Source organism: Leucopleurus acutus (genome assembly GCF_964270905.1).
Source record: "Leucopleurus acutus genome assembly, chromosome: 10".
Taxonomy (NCBI): Eukaryota; Metazoa; Chordata; class Mammalia; order Artiodactyla; family Delphinidae; genus Leucopleurus; species Leucopleurus acutus.
Window position 1 is genome coordinate 29,543,221 of NC_139153.1, and position 15,612 is coordinate 29,558,832.

Sequence of the window (15,612 nt, forward strand, 5' to 3'; positions counted from 1 at the left end):
AAAGTTACCAATGTAGAAAACTAGGGCACAGGGGTAAAATTCTGGCTGTGAATGTTTTTCAGCACTAATTTCAGGTCTGTTGTTCTGGTAGAAACTCCAAACACTTTTCTTCAGTGATATGTGTTGCATGTATAAATTAATGTGCAGGGAAGAAGTGTCATGTCATCTGGGTTAGAGCTTTGTTTATAATATCAATTCAAATACTTTCCTTGGGCTAGGTAGTATCATAAGGACAAAAGAATGGGTCTTCTTTCCCTATTTATGATCAAAACCAGTCTTGCCTGTGGTCTCAAGGGTGCAAAGTGAGAGAGTACAACTAAGTGTAACCACCTGTAGATTACTACTAGAAGAACAATTCGTGCCCACTTACTGAAAGGTTATCAGTTCCCCAGAACTTGGAGAAAGGCTGTGGTCTTCAGGACACCCTGGTGATGGCCAAGCTGCCCATTGTCCTAGTCCGAACCATTATTTAAGGTCAGCCTTTGCTATTGCAGCAGTTTACTTCGTACATGCCAAGCACTTCCCCAGGACCTTTGCTATAGCCGTCAGGGCAGTGCTGAACCCCAGGCACATACACAGCGACCACTCTGAGACCTGCCAATGCTGGGAGTTGGAAGAGGACAAGATTCCCCTCACTCTCTCCATACTCAGGTTACTTTCCTACATGTGATACCTTTCCTTCTTAAATTACCCAGCTATATTGCTTCTGTGAGCCTACCTAACTGCCTAGAATAAAGACTATGTTTCCAACCCTCTTTGCTTTTTAGTATGGCTGTATAACTAAATTCTGGACGGTGGGAGTGAGGAGAAGCGATACATGCAACAACTAAAACATATCCTTAAAGGTTGGAGGTCTGCCCCGCCTCTAACCTGCTGCCTAGACAGTGGATGGGATGGCTGGAGTGCCATCTCAGACCGTGAAAGTAAGGACTATACCCTAGGGGCGGTAGAACACAAATCTGGAAGTAGCCCTGGTTTCAGATGTCTGCAGAGCTAGTGGCCAGACCACTTCTGGTCTGCTGGTCTCAGACTTATGTGGGAGAATAAAAATATGTCTGCTTAAACCACTGTTATTTTGCAGTGTGTTTGTGTCTGTGTGTGTCCATATGTCTGTATATAGTATTGTATCGTTATATAGTTATATCTATTTCTAACTAATAGACTATATTTTTCTTTGCCTTTTCTTTCAGCATCTTGATAAATTATTATGTCACAAATACATGGCATATCTATAATATCTATATGTATATATGCAGTTATATGTGTATATATATAAAATTATATGAGCGTGTATGTATTTATATGTATAAACTTTTTTTCTAACCTAATTTTTAATAGGATGTGTGGAATTCAAAATGTTATAAGAATACATACAGCTTCTAATTTGAAGGTCACTTTGTTAAGATATATCACTTTAACAGCCTTTCATTAAAGGACAGGTTTGAAATCTGATTTTCCTTTTCTTTTTCCCCCCTTAAATTCTGAAAAGAACACATTGGAAGCTGTTCCACTTGGAACACAGACCACATAACTAGGGTGACTGTAGCAACCCAAACTGATACCTCTTAAATCATTTCAATATGGTGGCAGTAAAAGTTCCTGTTCTTCAGCTTACCCAAACTCTTTCTTCTCCCAAAGCTACATAATCTGGGACTCTGGGAAGTGTCTGCTATTAGCTAGAACCAGGCAATTCTTCCCCAAACAGCACAAGTTAGTGTTCAAAATTGAATAATTTCTTTATGGAAATCACGCTCTCCTACAGTATATTTGAATGAACAAGCTAACAAATGAATCTCAGAAGGCTCATTTCATTTTCCCGTTTGCCATTTTCATCTTGTTTCCTAGCATCGCATATTGAAGAGCTAACTTTAGTCCTCTAAGATGTGGGGAGGGCCAAATCAGCATACCTGGATTTTTCATTGTTTTCCTGTAAGGATTAAACTTCATTCCTGGTTATTATGTGTGTGTAAGTTTGTAGCAAGTGGATTTATACAGCTCAGTGGCTATTTTTCCTTGTTGATATCCTTCGGGGAGTTTGCTTGGAACCAATTCCTACTTTAGGCCTCCTTGCTGTCAAAATAATATAAACACCAGGGACAGAAAATGTATCTCAGTCCATCAAGCCTATCCTCTTCCTCTCTATCTCTAATTAGATTCTGAAAGTTTTAAGTGCTGAGAAGGTGGGCCTCAAAACCAGACGTTCATGCTGCAGTTTAATGGGGGTGGGGACAGAGGGAGGGAATTAGGGAGTACATTCTAGACTCTGTAAAATGTCCATTGGATTTTTCAGAGTTGGTGAAAATGTATGGTATTGGTATTTGTAATATGTTTCAGTTTCAGTATGTGTATGTGCTAAACTTTTCTTTTATTCTTATTTGAGGCCTCAGATTTTCAGAAAACTTTTTAGAGGTTTGTTTTCTGTCATGAAGGCTGCATATATTCTAACCCTGGCTCACGGTATATCCGGTGGATACCATCCCATTGTCAACTTTCATTTGGTTTTAGGTGGACTTCTATGGTAAAGCAGTATTTCCTTGATTCCGTTCATTTTTTCTCTTGGCTGAATCCTGTTTAGGAATCATTTTAGATTGCCTCCTCCTAGAAGCCTCCCAGATTCCCTCAAGCCTTGATTAGGAGCTCTTTTTTTCTATGATCCTACTATGTATATCCTGTGCTCTAAGTCATCTGTCAACTTGGCTATATCTTGCATCTGGCTATTCCTAACTCAAGGGCAGGGACTCTGCCTTATTTCCTTCGGGAGCAATGGTGCCAGCTCAGTGCCTGGCCCATAGTAAACACTCAGGAAATATGTGTTGAATTAATGTATTTTTCCAGAGGGACTTATTTTACTCATGGGGTAACATTTTTTGGCATGTGCTTAGAAGTTGCAAAATAAATATTAGTTGATTGGATTTCCAGTACTTAAGTAATTCTCTGTTGCAAAGCAGGCACTTCTGAAAGACTCATTAAAGCAGTTTTCTGAAAGTGCATATGTATTATACCCTATTTCCTCCTAAGTGCATGGGCTTAGTGAAAGATAAATAATAAATCGATAACATCCTAAGAATTACTGGAAGAAGCAGCACATTGTCTGTTATTCCCTGTAGGTAGTGTACAGTTGATGGGTGAGGAAGGCTTCTGATTTTCTGTTGTGACAATCAGTGACAACATCTGTAGTATGAATTTTTTTTTTTTTTTTTGCGGTACGCGGGCCTCTCACTGTTGTGGCCTCAGCGGCCATGGCACGGGCCCAGCCGCCCTGCGGCATGTGGAATCTTCCCGGACTGGGGCATGAACCCAGTCCCCTGCATCGGCAGGCGGACTCTCAACCACTGCGCCACCAGGGAAGCCCTGTAGTATGAATTTTGATTAACTTTTGAATCCATGAAGCAGAGTGTTGAGTATGGTAGATTTTGTTTGAACCAAATATCTCCTGTCCATTAAGGAGGTTTTGTCCAAAGCATCCAACAGAGTTCCTCCCCTCTTGCAGACTTGAGCTAGGAAATTTTGTTTGTAGTCATTTTTAAACTTTTTAGAGTTTACTTACACTTTAAGTGATTAACTGATGAGAAGAAATATTTTAGTTTTGAAATTTATTTCTAAATTTTCAAAGAGCAAATTAAACGCCGACTCCTTTCAGCAATCTTGTAGGTGTGTAGTTTCTTGGTGCATCACTATGTACCTAGGTTTGCAAGTCTAGAAACTGAAGTTTGTACATTTACCCAGAGTGGAAAAGGGTCAAGGCCACTGACTCATGCTTACCTAACTCATAAGAAGATGATAAATTAGAATGCCAGTGTGTTCATTCTCCAGGAGAAATATAGCTGCCTAGTTACATTCATGTTATCCGGTCAGCACTTTCTCCAGTAAGAAGTCACAGTGGCAAATTAAATTAAAATCAGAAATACACTGTACTGGGCTTCCCTGGTGGCGCAGTGGTTGAGAGTCCGCCTGCCGATGCAGGGGACGTGGGTTCGTGCCCCAGTCCGGGAAGATCCCACATGCCGCAGAGCGGCTAGGCCGGTGAGCCATGGCAGCTGAGCCTGCGCGTCCAGAGCCTGTGCTCCGCAATGGGAGAGGCCACAACAGTGAGAGGCCCGCATACCGCAAAAAAAAAAAAAAAAAAAAGAAATACACTGTACTGGTGAGGGTGTGGGGGAAATAAGCAGTATCGTATGCCATTAATAGAAGCTTAAATTGCTACAACCTCTCTGGAGGGAAATTTTGGCAATATCTCATATAAAAATGCATATATCCTTTGGGACTTCCCTGGGGGTCCAGTGGTAAAGAATTAAAATGCAGGGGATGCAGGTTCGATGCCTGGTCAGGGAACTGAGACCCCCACATGCCTCAGGACAACTAAGCCCATGCACCACAACTACTGAGCTCATGTGCCTCAACTAGAGAGCCTGTGTGCCACAAACTACAGAGCCCGGGTGCTCTGGAAGCCACGTGCCACAACTAGAGAGGGAAAACCCACACGCCACAACTGGAGAGAAGACCGCATGCCACAAAGAGCCCGCGCACCACAACAAAAGATCCTGTGTGCCTCAACGAAGATCCCGCAACTAAGATCCAACACAGCCAAAAATAAAAATTAAAATAAGTAAATAAATAATAAAAAAATAAAAATGCGTGTATCCTTTGCCTTTGCAATTCTGCTTGTATAAATTTATCCTCAAGATAAATCTTGACATGTGGGCAAAGACATATGAATAACAGTGTTCCTTGTAGCATCACTCTAGGAATCGAAGAAATCTCAGTATCTATCCAATGTAAACTGGTCAGATGATTTATGGTATATTTATATGATATAAAACTGATGCTGTTAAAGAGAATTATATATGTAATATATATGTACATGTAAGGTAGAAAATGGACTCCAAGATATGTTACTGAGGTGAAAATGAAAGATACAGAGCTATCTGTACAATGGGCTTCCTTCCACTGTATTAAAAGAAAGGAATACACACATATATGTGTTATATATGTTATATGTGTTACTCTGCAAAGTGCGTTTCTGAAGTGCAGGAGACAAGTGCTGGGTGGGAGGAAGACTCATTTTTTACTTTAAGTGCTTTGCATCTATTTGAATGTGTTACCCTGTGCTTGCATGATTTATGTTTTCTACGAAAAATGTTAAAATGATGCTCGAATAGTTTCTTGTTGAGTTTTGTTGATTTTAAAGTTAGCACGAAGGAAGGTGGTCTCGTTGCATAGCCTTGTTCTGGATGATCTCCTGCCAGAGTCACCTGCCACGCAGATCTCCTGCCAGAGTCACCTGCCACGCAGATCCCATCCAGCCCAGAGAGCAGTCACCTGCCACGCAGATCTCATCTGCCAGAGTCACCTGCCACGCAGATCCCATCCAGCCCAGAGAGCAGTCTCTCTCAAGAGAATGTTTTCATCACTCTCTCTGGACTCAGCAGACATTGTCTCCCACTCCTGTAGCTGAAATCTGGTTTCTTGAAGGAAGCTTGGGAAACACCTGAGTCCTATAAGCAACACACAAGTCATTTCTTAGGTTAGGTTGACTTTGGTGTAAATTATAATCGCCAGGGGAGCTTATTCAAATGCCGAGTCCTGGATTCCGCTCCAGAGATTCTGACTGACTTAGTCTGGGATGGGATTGCGAGGCCCCAGTCTCAGGGGATTCTGATGCAGATGATCTATCTGTACACTCCTCCTCCCCCTCTCCTGTCTGAGAAATTTAGAGAATGGTGTTTTTCAGATCCTGTCCCTAGATTCCAAAGTCATTTGACTGTGTGCATCCTTTATTGATGAAATATTTTAAGGAAATCAGTAATAAATTATTAGCAAGTTCTTCCATTCTGTATCAGTTGATCTTTAGTAGATGTGGGGAGAAAGGAAATATGACCAAGTTCAGTTTCCTTAAGGGCTAAGAGAATGGCCTCTCCAAGGTGCCCAACTTGTGGCAGATTATTTTATGCACACTCATCTCAGCCTAAATCCTTCTTGGTCGATGTGGATGATGGAAGATAGTAACGTGTCTGAAAGCAAGGAAGAAAGAACATTTGAATTGTTATGGGCAGCTGACCTTTGATTTTAATCACAACTGCTTTTAAATGGAAATGGAAGGAGAAGGAGTGGCAGAAGCATGGTGGTGGCAGGGTGTGGGGGGAGGGATGGGAAAAAAGAGAAAGTCAAGTGAAGTGCATGGGCTTTGGAGTTAGGCTGACTTGCCTCGTGATACACATTCTACCCCTGGCAAGCTGTGTGATGATGGACATAGTATGAAACTTCTGTGTCATAACTGAAATAAGGATAAAACTGACCACATTACCATGGTCAGAAGATAAAATGATAGAACATTTTTTTTTTTTTTTTTGCAGTACGCGGGCCTCTCACTGTTGTGGCCTCTCCCATTGCGGAGCGCAGGCTCCGGATGCGCAGGCTCAGCGGCCATGGCTCATGGGCCCAGCCGCTCCGCAGCATGTGGGATCTTCCCAGACCGGGGCACGAACCCGTGTCCCCTGCATCGGCAGGCAGACTCCCAACCACTGCGCCACCAGGGAAGCCCAATGAGAGAACATATTAAACAGCTTAGCTCAGTGCCTGGCATTTATCAGAAACTTAATAATGGCTAATTATTTTAATAAAGGGTTAGGAAATAGAAACAGATAATCAAATGGGCTTGTCAATCCCTTCCTTTAGCTCAGTGGACCCATTAGTCAAGAGATCTGAGTAGCAATCCCAAATCTGCCATTAGCTAATGTCTTGCATGACCTTGATCAAACCTTTAAATTCCTTGAGCCTCAGTTTTTCCATTTGTGAAATGAGACACTTGAACTATATGGCTTGTTCATCTCTACTGTTGTTTTACCTCCAAACTGTAGGGACAAAACAAAACATTTTTTAAAATTCCTTTCTTTATCCCAATATATATCAGGCAATTACTTTTCTTATATAGAGCTTAGATGGAAGGAAGTCTTTTCTCTAAATTTGTGATCCCTCCTATGCAGGATGTTTGAATACCTGTCTCCAGTTGACTCTCCTTAACTGCAAATCAAGCTCAGATCTTTATTTTTAATTCCTAACTTTGAAGTTTTTGATGAATTAGCACACATCTGACTATTTTGATGCGTAAATGGTAAGTCAGGGGAACTATCAAATAGTTGGGGGGCGGTTATCTTACAGGACTGCTGAGCTCTCACCTTGACCCCCTTTCTTTATTTCTCTGATAGGGTCTGGAAATGGGTAAGGAAGAACTCAGAAGTCTCTGTTGTATTAATCTCACTGCTACGGATGTGCTCACGTGAGAGGGATCTCAGATGATTCTCCCCTCTCTTTATTGCTCTAATTTTGGTGCTCATATTTAAATCTCAGCTGTGTCCTATGATCCAGCACTCTCCCAAGTGTGTTTCATGGGACACTCGTATCTTGAGGTGCTCCATGAGAAGAAAGTTCTTTCGATTTAAAATGTGTGGAAGGGACTTACCTGGTGGCACAGTGGTTAAGAATCTGCCTGCCAATGCAGGGGACACGGGTTCGATCCCTGGTCCAGGAAGATCCCACATGCTGCAGAGCAACTAAGCCTGTGTGCCACAACTACTGAGCCTCCACTTTAGAGACTGCATGCCACAACTACTGAGCCCATGTGCCACAACTACTGAAGCCCTCATGCCTAGAGCCCATGCTCTGCAACAAAGAGAAGCCACCACAATGAGAAGCCCGTGCACCGCAACGAAGACCCAACACAGCCAAAAATGAATAAAATAAAATAAATGATTTTATAAATAAAATAAAATGCTGTAGGGCGTCCCTGGTGGTGCAGTGGTTGAGAGTCCGCCTGCTGATGCAGGGGACACGGGTTCGTGCCCCGGTCCGGGAAGATCCCACATGCCGCGGAACAGATAGGCCCGTGAGCCATGGCAGTTGAGCCTGCGCGTCCGGAGCCTGTGCTCCACAACGGGAGAGGCCACAACAGTGAGAGGCCCGCATACCGCAAAAATAAATAAATAAAAATAAATAAATAAATAAATAAAATGCTGTACACTATATTGCCCTTCTTGGGGGAATCTCAGTGCACATAAGCATATTAAAGGCTCTGAGAACTCTACAAGGAAGGAAAAAATGGCTAAACTCAGCATCTCCCAGACTTACTCAAATTCAGAACTTTTTTTTTTAATACTAGAGAAACTGTAATCTCTCTCATAATCGTGTTACACAGAACCCCGACTGGAAAATATTTTCATAGACTATGAACGGGTTCTGGATTATCGATTCTGCTCTATTACTTGTGAACCAATCAAAGAAGTAGAAAAATCAGGTTACTGGAATATTTGTCTTGAAAAGCAACTGGAGTTAGAATTTCTGTATTGAAGTGATAGCTTTATGCTGAGATGTGCATTTGAGTACCAAGCCTGGTTTAACCTCTAGGTGCCCTCTGTTAACTCACAGAGTATTGATGGACCTTTCTTGCATTCACTGCAAGACTTCGTGAGTCTCAGAATTTCACTTAAATATTTTGTTGCAGAATGTGTAACTAGCTATGGATCTGAATGAAAAATAACACCGGGTGAGTCCATAAATAAATAATTAAAAGTGTATGTGAATAACCCCAGGCTGAATACCACCATGGCCATATAATGTAAAGAGTTTCAATAGAACTCCAACGAAATGCATCTGTGTCTGGCTCCAAAGATTGCTTTCTGAAGATTGGAGAGGTAGATTTATTAGAGTCTACACATTTCTGATTACGCATGCATATGTTGTTGTGAGGTTTCAGGAACATTAGAGTCCTGTGTATGCTTTTCTGCTGCCTAGAGAGAAATTTGTTTCAGAATTAGGTATGACCACTCAGCTTCAGCCTACTCTTATATGAACTGTTATCATATTTACTGACAAACAGGGACCTAATCCCCCTTTAGATATTCCAGCTCAACCAGTAACTGTAAATGTTCTTTTTATTTTCTAATCTGGCAAAGCTAAAGGGAAAGAGCTGTACTAAAGTGGTTTTGTTGATGCCTGAAGTGATGCAAAACTAAGATGAAGGTAGCAAATACAGAAAAAATAAATTAAAAATGATTTCTTTAGAATAGGTTTATGGGCTCATGTAGTTTAGTGGAGTGAGACCAAGAACCAAAAATAATCAGAGAGCCTCCTGCCTAAAAACAAACACATATAGTCAGGAACATTAGGGCATTGCTAGTTATTACATTGAAAGGATCTTCATTCAGCAATAGCAAAAATAAAGAAAAAGGGAAATGGGCTGGATCTTTGTGGATAGTTAGCTAGCATTACACGGAAGTGGAAATGGCACATTCTGGATCACAGTTGTACAATGGAGTGAGGTCCTCTGTAATTTCTTTCTCCTTTTCCATGTTAGATGAACAAATATAATTAGAGGAGACAATAGGTTCTGATAAATCTTTAGTCCTGGGCAAAATGTTTGAATTCCTTAGTCTTCAGTTGACCATATTTAATACAAAATGAGAGTGCATTTGGGATTCCAAAGGGAGCAGTGACTTAAGGATGATACAAAAACAGTGCTTGATCCTGTATCCACTTGTTTATGGCTTGGGGCAATATTACCTACCTTCATCTGGACTCACTGATATTGCCTCCCTAGTTCATGAGTGTAGTGTGTGTGTAAAACAGATCTAAGAGGAGCTTCTTTGTTGGAAGCGGGTAATGGGCAGTGGTGGTGCTGATAAATTATTAACAACTGGCTCTCAGGGGGGAAAAAATCTTGATATGCAGGACTAGAGGATTTGGAGATTTCCACAGGGCAAATGCTCCCACCACGGCCAATTTCAGTTTATCAACCTGATATCAGCGGGCTCACAAAATCCTGAAAATGTAACACGCAGTTCTGATGAGCCAGTGGGAGCCGGCTCCAGCACACCCCTGCTAGATTTCTTAACCCCAGGCCATTTTGTAGGGCTGTTTCTGCAGATACCAGTAAGGCCCTTGCAGGCTCTGGAGAATGCCTTTTGAAAACAACTGGCCTTTATGACCTTTAAGATCCCTTTCAGAGCCCAGATTCTAGAATCCTTTCTCAAGAAAAGTTTGTAAGGTGGAATACGTTGTAACTGTGTGAGATGAAGTGTTTTAAAATATCAGTTTGTACTGGTACTATTCTTTCTAATACTTCCTAGAGAGCTGGTGATTTAACTCGGATACTTTTAGAGAATATGTGTAAAATATTTAAAAAGTGGTTTTAGGGAAGGCAAGTGATTCTGACTGGTACCTGCGGATACTTCTGGTCTTTGAGCACGGAGCCATTGCCAGATGAGATCTTTGAACATGACAAAATGTTGTGTGTCATGTAGGACGGAGGCTAGCAAATGTCACTCCATCAACCGAATCTCGCCTGCCGCCTGTTTCTGTGTGGCTCATGAGCTAAGGATTGTTTTTACATTTTTGAATGGTTAAAAAAAATAAAAGGGGTAATAATAATTTGTGACACATGAAAATGATAGTTTCAGTGACTATAAATAAAGTTCTGTTGGAACACAGCCTTGCCCTTTCATTCATATCATCTATAATATCATATCATCTCTGACTGCTTTCATGCTATACCGCAGAGTTGAGTAGTTGCAAAAGAGAATGCGGGGCCTGCGGAGCCTGAAATATTTACTATCTGGCCCTTTGTTCAAAACGTTTGCCAACCCCTAATCTAGGGAATAAGTCTCTGAGGAAATATGACCAGCTGGTACAAGGTTCTGTATGGTGACTGAAGACATAGCAATAGGAAAGCCAAATTCATCCATAATGAGAGTGAGAGGAGTTGCACAATGAAATGGAGAGAGCCACAAACGTCCCAAAATAGGAAAAACATTAAGGAGAAATGAGGAATTTCTCACTCTGCCCAAATCATCTCCTTTTAGGTTTTTTTGTAACCTAAGACAAAGAAACTTTTCTTCTCATGCTGTCATGTTGACGTGTGCTGAGTTAGATGGTCTCCTGCTGCACAGGGACCCTGATGCTTCTACTCAGTAAAGGAGTGTCATTGCTGGTTCCAAGGGCTGGCTTTGGAAGGCAACTATGCTCACCACTGTACTGCCTACAGCACTTACAAGGCCTGGCTTTGGAGTCAGACAGATGGGGGTCATGTCCTAGCTCAGCCCCTTATTTGATGTATGATCGTGGACACATTTCTTTTAACAGTTCTCAACTTCCATTTTCTCACCTACAAAATATCAGATTATTCTGAGTATCAAGTAAAATATTTAAATTGCTTAGCACGGAATCTGACACATAGTAAGTGTGTAATAAATGTTACTTTTTGCTTGTACACTGTTGCTATTGGTATTATGTTATTGGTGTTATTATGCTTGTATACCTCAGGGCCTCCCATACATGTACATATTTATGTTTTGGGTTAAGCTTTTATTCTTTTAGTAGACAGAAATAAATATTTAATTTGGCAGTATCTTGACATATAACACAAATTCTTTTCACACCAAACACTCCATCTTCTGGATATTGTCTCAAAATGAAATTCATGCAAGTGTTACAGTCTCAGTCAATATTTAAAACTTTGGTTTGGCGAGAAGGTGAAGTGCCACATTCATTCTTCCCAAGAGGAGGCTGCCCTCCAGTGGAAACAACTCTGGTAAGGGGAGAAAATCATTTTGGTAGTTAGGACTATACAACAACTGTTCTGTAAAATTCTTTTCTGTTACAATATATATGTTTATGAAATTTAAGCATATCTGCAGGGGAGAAAACGCTCCCACTGTCCTAGTACCTCCACAGTCTGCTCTAATGATGGCATTCACCAATTAGACATTCATTCCTTTGACATTCATCTTCCATCCCCCCACGTGGTACAGGCATTTCTTTAATCAAGTAATTCTTTATTTTTAAAATTTATTTGTTTATTTTATTTATTTATTTTTGTCTGCATTGGGTCTTCCTTGCTGCGTGGGTGCTTTCTCTAGTTGCGGCAAGCTGGGGCTACTCTTCATTGCAGTGCGTGGGCTTCTCATTGTGTTGGCTTCTCTTGTTGAGGAGCACGGGATCTAGGCACGCGGGCTTCTGTAGTTGTGGCTTGTGGGCTCTAGAGCGCAGGCTCAGTAGTTGTGGCGCCTGGGCTTTCTTGCTCCGCGGCATGTGGGAACTTCCCGGACAAGGGCTTGAACCCTTGTCCCCTGCATTGGCAGGCGGATTCTTAACCACTGCGCCACCAGGGAAGCCCAATCAAGTAATTCATAACCTCGGTTTCACAATAGAAAACTAAGGTGCTTTAAAACATCCCGATGCCTAGGTTGCACCTCAGTTCAATTAAATCAGCATCTCTGGGGGTGTAGGATCTAGGCATCAGTTTTTTATTTTTAAAGTCCCCTGCACACACTGCACACAAAGTTTAGCCTACAGCGAAGATTAATAATCACTGCTTCAAAGCTTTTGGTTTTTAAACAAACTTGTTTTTGAACAAAGTAAAGCAAAAATACTGCTCTCATATCAGTATGGTGTCTGCTCTTCTTAAGCATGCATAAGTGTGCTTGTATTGGAGTCTCATCTCCAGGGAAATTTACTGGTAGAATCTTGTTTCATTAGCTTGTTAATAAAGAAGGATCTTATAGGTAGTAAAAGGGGGTGATAAGAAATGAATCTTTGCTACTTCTCCAACTGTAAATCCCACCGATGGGTTCTGTTTGGGACCAGTAATTATTTAGACTTTGATAACCTCATGGCTAAAGTGTACAGAGGCATTTGGGCTCACCTGTCAAAAATGCATTGACATAGCATGAATTTATAAAAGAATATTTTCTATGTATTCACTGATAGTCATGTGTTTTTCTTTAGCCTGGTGATTATACATGCTGCTAAATTTTCTTCTCATTAACATACGGTTTCATGTGTTTAGTTCATTATAGATATTTTATTGATCTAATCTTTTACTTAAATAAGAATTGCTATAGTTGTTTCTGAGTTTGAGGCTATTGAAGGAAGTTTAATTAATTTTGTTATCTGTGAACTAAAAATAATGATATTACCTACCTCCTCGGGTTGTTAAGAAAACGGAAGAGATAATGTGTGTGAAACCTCCTAGTGGCTGGCCAAGTAGGCATACCAACGTTGTTATGATATTTAGGCAAAGTATAATAGAGGCCAAGAACAAAGGTACTGGAGTTAGTCTCCCTGGGTTTAAATCGCATCTAGACTACCTGTCAGTTCTGTGTTGTTAGGCAAATTAGTTACCCTCCTTAAGTCTTCATTTCCTTTCCTGGAAACTTTTAGGCAACTTTGCTTTGTGGGGGGGGGTGGCGGTAAGGTAGCTGAAAATTAAATCAGTTAAGTGAAATCATGAATTAATATGCTAATCACTATTCCTGGCATTTGGTAAACACCTTTTCATATACATACCATAGGAAGAAAGTGTGTGTGTGTGTGTGTGTGTGTGTGTGTGTGTGTGTGCATGTGTGCATGAGAGAGAGACAGAGAGAGAGAGAGAGGTTATATATTCAGTCAGAGCTGGAAGCGACCTTACCTTGCTCCTTGAGGTCCCTGAACCAGCAATATCAGCATCACCCGGGATTCTATTAGAAATGTGTAATTTCACCACCCCAGACCTACCGAATCAGAATCTGCATTTTAAAAAGATTCCTGGTGATTTGTGTTCACACCTGAGCAGTGCTATTCTAGTCAACGGATGGCAAATACAGGGCAAAATTGCCACCACTCCCTTGTAGAACACCCTTGGCAGGCATCAGTCATCAAGCATGGCACTCTATCCCTCAGCATCCTGCCTAACTACTCCAGACAGCCTCAGCTAGTTGATAGGAATTGTCATGCGAGATGCGACCTGTAGGAGAAGAAACTTATTGCATGGAAACAGCGACTTGCCTGAGCTAGAAAGGCAGCGAGTTGTCCAAACAATACTCAAATTCAGGGTGTGTAACCCTCAAACTGGTAAAGCTGTAGATTACACTGCCTCCATGGCGCCATTCAGCAACTCATAGCTACAGTATAGCTGGCTTTCTGCAACAACTGGCACGTCAAAACCAGAAGGACAAAATAGGATTCCGTGACACCATGGAAGCTGAAAAGAAATTGCTTAAAATCAGATTAACAGTGCTACTGTGTTTAAAACCCAAAGCCTAATGGTAATCCCTGTGGTGATAATCTAGGCATTGTGAATTAAAAATATCTGTGATGATCGGTTAATTCCACTGATTTCCAAAATTCATTTCTTTTTAAACTTTTTTTCACTTAAGCATTTTCTTTTTAACAAAGGCTTTAGTACTTGAAGGTGGAGTCACTGAAGTGACCAGTGAATCCATTAGACACAATTTTGCAAAACTAACATTGAACAGGGCACTGAATGAGGACATATGTATACTGCCTTTGCCTCTTACAATTGTTTTTGCTTGAAATTTTAAATCTTAGGCTGGAATGAGCCTTGAGATAGCATACGATCCAGCTTCTGTCTCCTGGGAAGGAGGGAAGAAGTTTGTTCATCACCAGCGACAAATATGTTCTGCCTAGAGCAGAAATGGAAACACCATCCTAATACCTCTGAAATTTATCTTAAGCATCACGTCTGCTGTTGCACTGAGGCTGCTAAACATTTTCTGACTCATTACTCAAATGACTCATGCTCCATTTAGTGTGGTGGGAATACATGGAGAAGCAGCCAGATCCAACCGAGTGAGTAAGCAACTGGCCAGAGTTCCTTGCATTTTGTTACCTGGGCCGTTAATTTGCTAGAAATCTCAAGATGTTAATGTTCCTCTGAAGCGTCTGGCTGACGTGAAGAGGCTTCTTCTTCTACTCTGGAGAGTATACCAAAATTTCTCCTTCTCAAAATGAAACAAGGGATTCCCAATTTTCACATTTCAGGTTTATCCCAAGCCGTAATAATAGTTTAGGCAATGTAGGACAGACTCTATCAATTAAAAAAAAACTACATATTAATATATCTGTATATATACGTATATATAATGCTATATATTTATATATCTATGTCTATATATATGTATTTGCATATATATGTATGCAGTGTATTTTTGTGTGTACATATGTATAGGTGTATATGTATGTGTGTGTGTGTATATCTGTGTGTATATGTATATATGTGTGTTGTTTTACTTTAATCAAAACTATAGTCATTTGTTTCAAAATTTCCAGGAAACAGTTCTTTCCTCACTGCATTAACTTAGTCAATATACACATCATTTTTATGATTTGGAAGTTTTCCATATACAAGCATATTTGACTCTCTGCCACAAGAGATGGGTGAAAGGATAATTGCAGATGCATGAAAACCAGAACCAAGGATCTATGACAGTGTCTCTTGAAATAACATTAAGGTCAGATCATAAAATTACTTTCCTTTTTTGAGTATTTTATTTCTTTGCTTGGAATTAATTTCATATCCAAAGGCATGGTATATGAAAGAAGACATCTAGGAAATGTTTTCTAGGAATTAGCTCTCTTCAATAGTCAAAAAGGAAATTTGGAAACATGTCTGTATAAATAAATATAGTCACATTTATATAAATTCTTTGTGACTCTCTTCAGTGGTGATGCAGTATGACTCCCTCATTAAAATTTTCATTTATTTTAGAATACTAACATAAGGATCAATGAAACCCATTTTCTCCTTGGAGTCAACTACTTTGTTTTTGGTTCGTGTGT

General features: G+C 40.6%; 1 protein-coding gene across 11 annotated transcripts in view; it reads left to right on the top strand.

The window, feature by feature from the left end:
* FHIT (fragile histidine triad diadenosine triphosphatase) overlaps positions 1-15,612 on the top strand; it is a 1,449,512-nt gene that overhangs the window by 621,228 nt on the left and 812,672 nt on the right. Inside the window, exon 1 of one of the 11 annotated variants that reach the window (XM_082848979.1) lies at positions 14,601-14,622. The exons of the other annotated variants lie outside the window; for them this stretch is intronic. The gene's annotated coding sequence lies outside the window, so the exon portion shown is untranslated. Of the gene's footprint in view, positions 1-14,600; positions 14,623-15,612 lie in introns of those variants that run through there. 11 annotated transcript variants of the gene reach the window in all.